Source organism: Pygocentrus nattereri, chromosome 22 (genome assembly GCF_015220715.1).
Source record: "Pygocentrus nattereri isolate fPygNat1 chromosome 22, fPygNat1.pri, whole genome shotgun sequence".
In the NCBI taxonomy this organism is placed as follows: Eukaryota; Metazoa; Chordata; class Actinopteri; order Characiformes; family Serrasalmidae; genus Pygocentrus; species Pygocentrus nattereri.
In genome coordinates this window covers 21,683,896-21,691,983 of record NC_051232.1, presented here as the reverse complement: position 1 = coordinate 21,691,983, position 8,088 = coordinate 21,683,896, and the positions used below count along the sequence as shown (strand labels likewise).

Genomic DNA, 8,088 nt, shown 5'->3' with positions numbered 1-8,088 from the left:
TTTAGGACCAGCACTGATGTGTCTCACGTTTTCTTTTAGATTAATTATGAAATTTAATTATATGTATGATCAGTTCAGGATTGTGAATTGTGGTAAATTCTTTTGACTGTTATTAATCTGTGAGTAATCATTAACCTAAAATCATGCAGCATAACAGATCTCACAGTAATGTAGAGTCACTTACATTTATCACATAATATTAGCCCAAGTTAACCAACACATTTGGCCTGACAAGCTACTTGACGTTCATATGCATAATTTAATCAAATCAGTATCGCAGCTTTTCTTTGTCATGGCACAACTACAAACACATTAGTAGACTATAGCTTAAAGCTGAACCTGATGGAAACAACATGATGCTTAAAAACAGAATCAGTTGTAGCTTATATCCTAGTTGCCATAATTCTGTAAACTACACTTAGGATGGTTTAAGTTCTGCTATTGAACTCCAGCGTTATCAGAAAAATTATGGGCTCCACAAAATATTTTGTTTTAGATTCTCAAAATAATGTTTATTTTAATCGTTTGGCCAGTTAACCAACATATACACTATATTTCCAAAAGTATACTGCCTTCACACATATATGAACTAGAGTGACATCCCCTTTCTTATTCCATAGGGTTTAATATAATGTTGGCCCACTCTTTGCAGCTATAACAGCTTCAACTCTTCTGGGAAGGCTTTCCACTAAGTTTGGGAGTGTGTTTATGGGAATTGTTGACCATTCTTCCAGAAGCACATTTGTGAGATCAAACACTGATGTTGGATGGGAAGGCCTGGCTCGTAGTCTCTGCTCTAATTCATCCCAAAGGTGTTCTGCCGGGTTGAGGTCAGGACTCTGTGCAGGCCAGTCAAGTTCTTCCACAGCAAACTCACTCATCCGTCTTTATGGATCACCTTGCTGTGTGCACTGGTGCACAGTCATGTTGAAACAGGAAGGGGCCGTCCCCAAACTGTTCCCACAAAGTTGGGAGGATGAAATTCCAAAATCTCTTGGTGCTGAAACATTAAGAGTTCCTTTCACTGGAACTAAGGGGCCGAGCCCAACTCCTGAAAAACAAACCCACATCATAATCCCATAGTGAGACAAGTACTGTTCTCCTGGCAACCGCCAAACCCAGACTCGTCCATCGGATTTCCAGACGGAGAAGCGTGATTCGTCACTCCAGAGAACACGTCTCCACTGCTCTAGAGTCCAGTGGCGGCACTTTACACCACTGCATTCGACGCTTTGCATTGCGCTTGGTGATGTAAGGCTTGGCTGCAGCTGCTCAGCCATGGAAACCCATTCCTTGAAGCTCTCTACGCTGTTCTTGAGCTAATCTGAAGGCCACATGAAGTTTGGAGGTCTGTAGCGATTGACTCTGCAGAAATTTGGAGACCTCTACACACTATGCGCCTCAGCATCCGCTGACCCCACTCTGTCATTTTATGTGGCCGACCACGTCGTGGCTGAGTTACTGTCGTTCCCAATTCCACTTTGTTATAATACCACTGACAGTTGACTGTGGAATATTTAGTAGTGAGGAAATTTCACGACTGGACTTGTTGCACAGGTGGCATCCTATCACGGTACCACGCTGGAATTCTCTGAGCTCCTGAGTGCAACCCATTCTTTCACTCTGTGTAGAAGCAGTCTGCAGGCCTAGGTGCTTGGTTTTATACACCTGTGGCCATGGAAGTGATTGGAACACCTGAATTCAATGATTTGGATGGGAGAGTGAAAACTTTTGGCAATACAGTGTATGACCTGCTTGGGCCTAACTTAACAATTAAAAAAATAACATCTAAATCAACATAAACCTGATTTTGTAGCTATTAAGCACTTTTTGTCACTGCATAGGCCAACTGTTACCTAATAAGACATTTATATGCTTTCCCTAAAGGCTGATCTCAACGGAAGCGACATGGCGTTCAGCATTAACATTTAGCATTAGCATACATACATATTCTAGTATTGACTGTGCTGTAAACTACACTTAACTTGAAGGGTTAATTGTTGCTGTTAATATTATCTATAATATATAAAGTTCAGACTTTTTTGGTCAAGGTCTTTCTTAGGCTTCTGGCTTGAATCATGAATGCAGTGTGCCAAACTGCCAGTAAGCTGTGGTTGTGATGTCAGATCAATCAGAGGCATCCAAACCTCCATGTGTTGTAACTTTTCTGCAGGCAGTTAACAAGCCCTGTGTTATGTTCAAGTTGTGATAACAACTTTAATTTTCAACAACTGCAGCTCATGCGATTTGAAAAATGTACAATTTGAATATAAAAATGACTCATCTTTCAGCCTAAAAATTCACACTCAACACACAAAGTGCAAAGCAAAACTAAAACACGAAATAAATGTCTTTGATGACCAACTGCTCTGTTGTGGAACACACTGGATTTCATGGCCATTCTGTAGCCTACATACTGGAATCATTGTAGTATGTTTACATATGTTAATTATTTTTATTTATTGTCCGCTTTTGACCCAGCATGTCCTGTATATCAGTTTCAGCCAAGAATTCTCATTTTAAAAGTGCATCACTTTTTTCTGAATCCTGGTAAAAACTAACCCTGCTGCGTGGAGGCCGTATTTAGCTTGACTATCTCTCACTGTCAGTTATTGATCTGTTTCTAAATGGTGCTACATTACAGCCAACAAGAGTCTTCAAATATCTAAACATCATCCACAGCACGTCCTGAATGTTACAACTTAGCCAGCCGAGATTAATATTAACATGTTGGTAAAGCTAGTCTAAGTGCAGATACATTAATCTCAGGTCTCTGTGCTTTTTACTTTCTAGACTTTTTAGTATGATTAACTGCATGGGGTCCATAAAATCCCATTATTTTTCCATAACTTATCCGGGATTTTCATGACTGTTGAGCTGTTATTTTTAATGCGTCACAATTTTTTTGTTATGCTCTGATTTTCTGGCTTCTGACTAATAGTGTTAAACAGTTAACGCATGTAATATGTCAACTGCATACAGTTTAACAATGTATGAATTCACTTTCCAAACCAAATTTTAAAAATATATTAAGAGACTTTAATTTTTCAGTATTTAGTGAATCACATGATTGAGATTAAAGCAAACAAAACATTGTTCATTCATTCATATTGACAATAATTAATTCAACACTTCTTAACGTAGCATAGGTTAACCATCGTGCAGTCTACCTGTAAACGCGCACAGTGTTTAAGATTAATTACAAATCAGGTAGAGGTGTGAAGCCTGTGGAGGAATGATTAGTTATCTGTAACATGTTTTTGGTTCTTTGGATAAGCGTAGCTCTTTGAATCGGGGGGGAGGGGTCTGAAACAAGAAACTGCACTTGCAGTACTTTGTGGATTTGTGGACAGATGAGATCAGCCAAAGCCATGGTTTGCTGTTCTGGGGGTCACACATTACCTGCAAAAGAAGAAACATTTACAGATCATGAATTTTTATTCACAAGTATTACAGGGTATATGGGAATTTCTCTTTGTACAGGTATGAAAGCATGTGAATCAACTGAAATACAATATTCTAAGCTTAAAATCAGTAGTTTTTTTCACCTCATCTTAATGCCCCTTTAAATATTTAAATTCTTTGTTAGTTAAAAATTCACTTTTTTTATAAGAAACATTTTTAATAATGAAAGTAAACCTAAATGTTTTAATTGTTAAATTAAGAACAAAACTCATCTACATGTCAATATTGTTTTCTAACACTAGCACTGCAGTGATCAATTTTCACATCTGAATTTCTACAACGCTCCAGCTGACTTTATATTCTATATCTATACATGTACATGTGTTCTCATTTTCAGTTCCACCTTAAATGCGGTAGCCGTTGCATTCTGGCACCTACACAGGTACCTAAATGTAACTTCTGCACCATTTAAGGTGGACCAGGAAATTCCAAAAAGAAGCAAAGGTATTATTCAAGAGAGGAAACAGAAGCAAAACAAGCGCTCTAGTGTCCATGCTAGGCTAGGGCTCACCCCAAAAGACTGGCCACTCCTTTATGTCCGCTGCCTTGAACCAAAACACACTACTTCAGATGAACTGGACTAGACAGGGATAGGTGATCGGGGCTCTGCTGCATTTTCATATTCATTTAAAATGTGAAACATCTCTGATTCGGTTTCACAGCTCAATTTTTCTCTTCGTGATAGGTGGGGGTGGGACGGAGAGGTGATCCAAGAGATTATGGGTTAATATATTTTGCCCCTCCTGCTGGTGCACAAAGATGTCATCAAAAATTGAAAGATGTTTTAGCAGCAGAGCAGACATTAATCAAAATCTGATAAAGATTTTAGGAAAAGTCTTTAAAAATACAACTACGCCAAGGTAATAACCGCATTCATATTGTTAACACAGCATGTTGCCAAAAATCTTCCTTTTTTTGTGTCAACAAAATTCTAAATGCACTTAGCAGATATAATTAAGTGCAAACCAAAGCACCTGATAACAAAAGTAATGATTATAATAACGAATATAATGAATTCCCTTTTTGTATATTGTACAATCAAAACTAAAAGAATGAAATAAAATCTCTGTTCCTGAAATTCTGCTTGTGTTCTTGCAGCTCTAATATGGAGCTGAAATGCTCTGAATAAGATACAAGCCAAAAGTGACTGATCGGTCACTACACTACAGTCACTGAGCACTGATCAGTCAATTTAAGTGGCCAGTGTTGTGTCTGCTAGTAATAATATTGGTCTATGAAACTAAAGTCATGGTCTCAAAAGGAAATTACAGTAAATGTGTTTTCAGGGAAATAAAGTCAAACTGTAATATATAAAGACTTACCAGTCTCATCTACTCCACAGGTCAGCTACCATCTCCATGGTCCTCGTCCTCACACACCACAGGTGGACCCTGCAGGACACAAAAGAGAATTTATGGACAGCTCAACACAGAATAAACTGGTGAGCAAGTTCAACCCCTTATAAATAATAACTGTGTTTATAACAAAAACTACTAGATATGCATTCTGAATAACTTATTCATAACAGTTAATAAACAAATAACTAGTTAACTGCATGGAAGGAAAAATAATATAAAAAAATCTAATTTTCTGCATAATTAAATGGTTAAGATAAAGTCCTTCAGAGTGGTTTGGTGCGAAATGCTCTGCCCTAGAGGAATGTAGAGAGTCAGGATTGTTGACACTGGTGGACACCAGGCATCCACCTCTATTAGCTCCCTCACAGAAAGTTATTAGATAAAAAATTACGAATATGCGGTTTGATGTCTGAGACATTGTTTTACAACAGTTTGGCAAAGGTTTTGGCTTAAGAAATCTGAGTCTCTACAATGAACCATTTAACACCAAACCGCTCTGAATGACCGTTTGCATCACAACAAATTATACTGAAATTCTAAAAGATTGGTGGAATTCCCCTTTTACATTAGGGTTGTAGGCTTAACTTGCTCGGTTACAGCACTGGTGTTTCACAATGATTTAGTTGTATTATTCAGAAATAGCAGAGAGAAATCAACAAGTTTGTGAGTCCTAGTAAGAGAGGCTGCTTTAGATGAGCTAATGAGCCAAGTTATGAGAGCTAAAGAGGAATAACCACAATAAGTGATTAGTGACGAAGATCGGCTTTCTCATGTGATTAACAGCATGTTCTTGGCAACAAGCTCCGGCTCAGGGACTCGTGGTTTAGAGTAACATGAGTGTAATATAAATCATACACGTAACTCAAAAATACAAGCAAACTCACCACATTTTACAGCCCTGAAACATGATACTGGTTTGACTGTATTTTTGTTGTCTTCTAATAAAACGGATCCTGAATGGCGCTTTCAGTATTTGAACACTGGAACCTCGAATTGTTAACCAAATACTTAAGTACCCGTGCACATCACTAAAAAAAATACTATGAGAATTCCCACTGGAGGAATCTCTTAGTGAACTGGGTCAACTACAACAGTTAATCTATAGTACATTCAAGTATTACAGATAACTGTAAAACAGTACTAGAGGAACATTACAAGGAAGTGAAATATTATATTATTAATAGGGACATCATATTGGTATCAGTAAAAGTTTGCTTTAAACACGTTTAGATCCGACTGATATTTCAAACCGATGAGACCATTTTACTTCAAATAAGACGTGAAGCATCTCATTAAATAAGAACTACGGTGTTCTCTAAAGCTAATCAGGTAGACTGTATTGCAATTGCTACACTTGATAAATATCCTTACTTAAAAAACAGTACTAATACTGTAGCTATAAAACTTCTAGGATATACTATAAAGCTTTTGCCTCTGTATAAATGTTAATGTAGCAGTTCTACAGTACCAGAGAAAATTTGAGTTGTATCCTGTCATCAACTGCAGTACTTGTCCAAAATTCACTAAAGAGTCCTTAAAGGAAACTTGTAGAAGTTATTACACCAATCACAGGTAGCGTTAAAAACTAACGTGTACGCACAATATCTTTCCGTAAAACTAAAAAGGGGCCATATTTGTCAGGTGAAGCATTGTATGTGCATTTTAAAGCTCAAAGTGCTTTCTGGTGAACTGTACAGATCGTGTGCTGTCTGGTGCACAGTACAGATCGTTTGTAATGGATTATCTGGAAAAACAGGGATAAAACGTGACGGCGTGGAATGTGTCACGTAGACAGCAGCTGGGAGGGCTTGGTTACCTGCATAGCATCTATTATTGACCACACTGGCCCAGAGCGCTCAGTTTGGACGCTGAACACTAAAAGATGTGGCTACACTTGTAACTAGACGGTGAAGTAGCGTTGCGTGTTGATCCGTAACTTGTGCTGAACGGCGAGCTGAGGGTCAACACTGAACACAGCGCCGTTAGCCGGTTAGCCGCGTGTCTCTCTGAACTCACCTTAAGGAACGACAAAGTACATGAAGAGGAAAAACGCGATGTCGAATAAGACAAACACCCAGAAGTCGAACCAGTACGAATGTTTGGGGAGAGAAACCGCGCCCTGCTTCTCTACACCCGCCATCTCCGCGCAGCAGAGCTTCCGCTTCTGGCACACAATAAAAGTCACACAGCGGAAGCTCTGGCTGACGTCTGTTGGGGTGGAGGCTATGTAGTGCAACGTTTACTGTTCTCGCGAATTCAGATTAACTGCAAATATTCACAAGAAGCCTTTTACTCAGTCGAAATCGTTCAATCCAGACACTACATTATGGCAATTAAAAATGAGAAGAACTCTTTCTAGTCTCAATATATGGTGTTTTCACTTAAAGCTTAATGTAGCTATGTAACTTCTCGCGACCTCATGCTTATTTGTGTTGGTGTGACTATTACTCAGTTAAAGTTGGGCAAAAAAATGTAATTTCCTTCTTTAATTAATAAATAATCTTTTATTTAAATAATATTTAATTTCAACCTCACTCTGTGCCATCCGCTTGACAAGATATGACTTTTATTATGAATTTAGTTTAGTTTACTTTAAACAGCATTATGTTGTATTGTGTATGAAGTTACTATGTACAATGAATATCTGTCATAATAAACACTGTCTAACAGAAATAGTAGCGTGTATATATAGCAGCAGTGCCAATGTCCAGCCCTTGATCACCGCAATGCGACTGGGTTTAGTCTTTCTCCTGCTGTAATACAGTCAGATGAGCTCAGGCAGGGCGTGCTGATGATCTAAGCTGAATTAGGTGTGGTAAATCAGGAGGAACACCCAGCTGTGTACTGCTGTTCCTTTTGTGACCTTTTAGGACCTTTAGGCTCATACCACAGATTTTTAAAATTCCCATTTATGAAATTAAGCGGGCTACACATTGAAATATTAGAACAAAACACTCCAGCTGCTTTTGTCTTTAGCTGCGCAGGGAAGACAGCAGTTAACAAGCCCACCACGCTATGCTAAACGCCCCCAAAGAAAACGTCAGACAGCTAAGATCTCTCCTGCCTGTGATTAATTTGAGCAGTTCATTCTTAAAATGTGCAGAAGCGTCTGTTTGCTCTCTCTCAGCTGGATTTGGGAATCAGTTACAGCATCTCCTGATGATGCGGCACCACTGAACCAAGGAAACTCATCAACTATGATATGTTTGTTGTCTGAAGTTAGGCTAAGAATCAGTGCTAACATAGCTAACATGCAATGAAAGCT

At 38.6% G+C, this 8,088-nt stretch overlaps 1 long non-coding RNA gene across 1 annotated transcript; it reads right to left on the bottom strand.

The window, feature by feature from the left end:
• Nucleotides 1–2,192: 2,192 nt before the first annotated feature.
• LOC108427460 lies at nucleotides 2,193–6,997 on the bottom strand. The gene is made up of 3 exons (XR_001857856.2): nucleotides 6,840–6,997; nucleotides 4,788–4,856; nucleotides 2,193–3,402 (listed from the first exon to the last, which is right to left on the bottom strand). It is a non-coding gene; the product is annotated as an uncharacterized LOC108427460 (long non-coding RNA).
• Nucleotides 6,998–8,088: the final 1,091 nt, after the last annotated feature.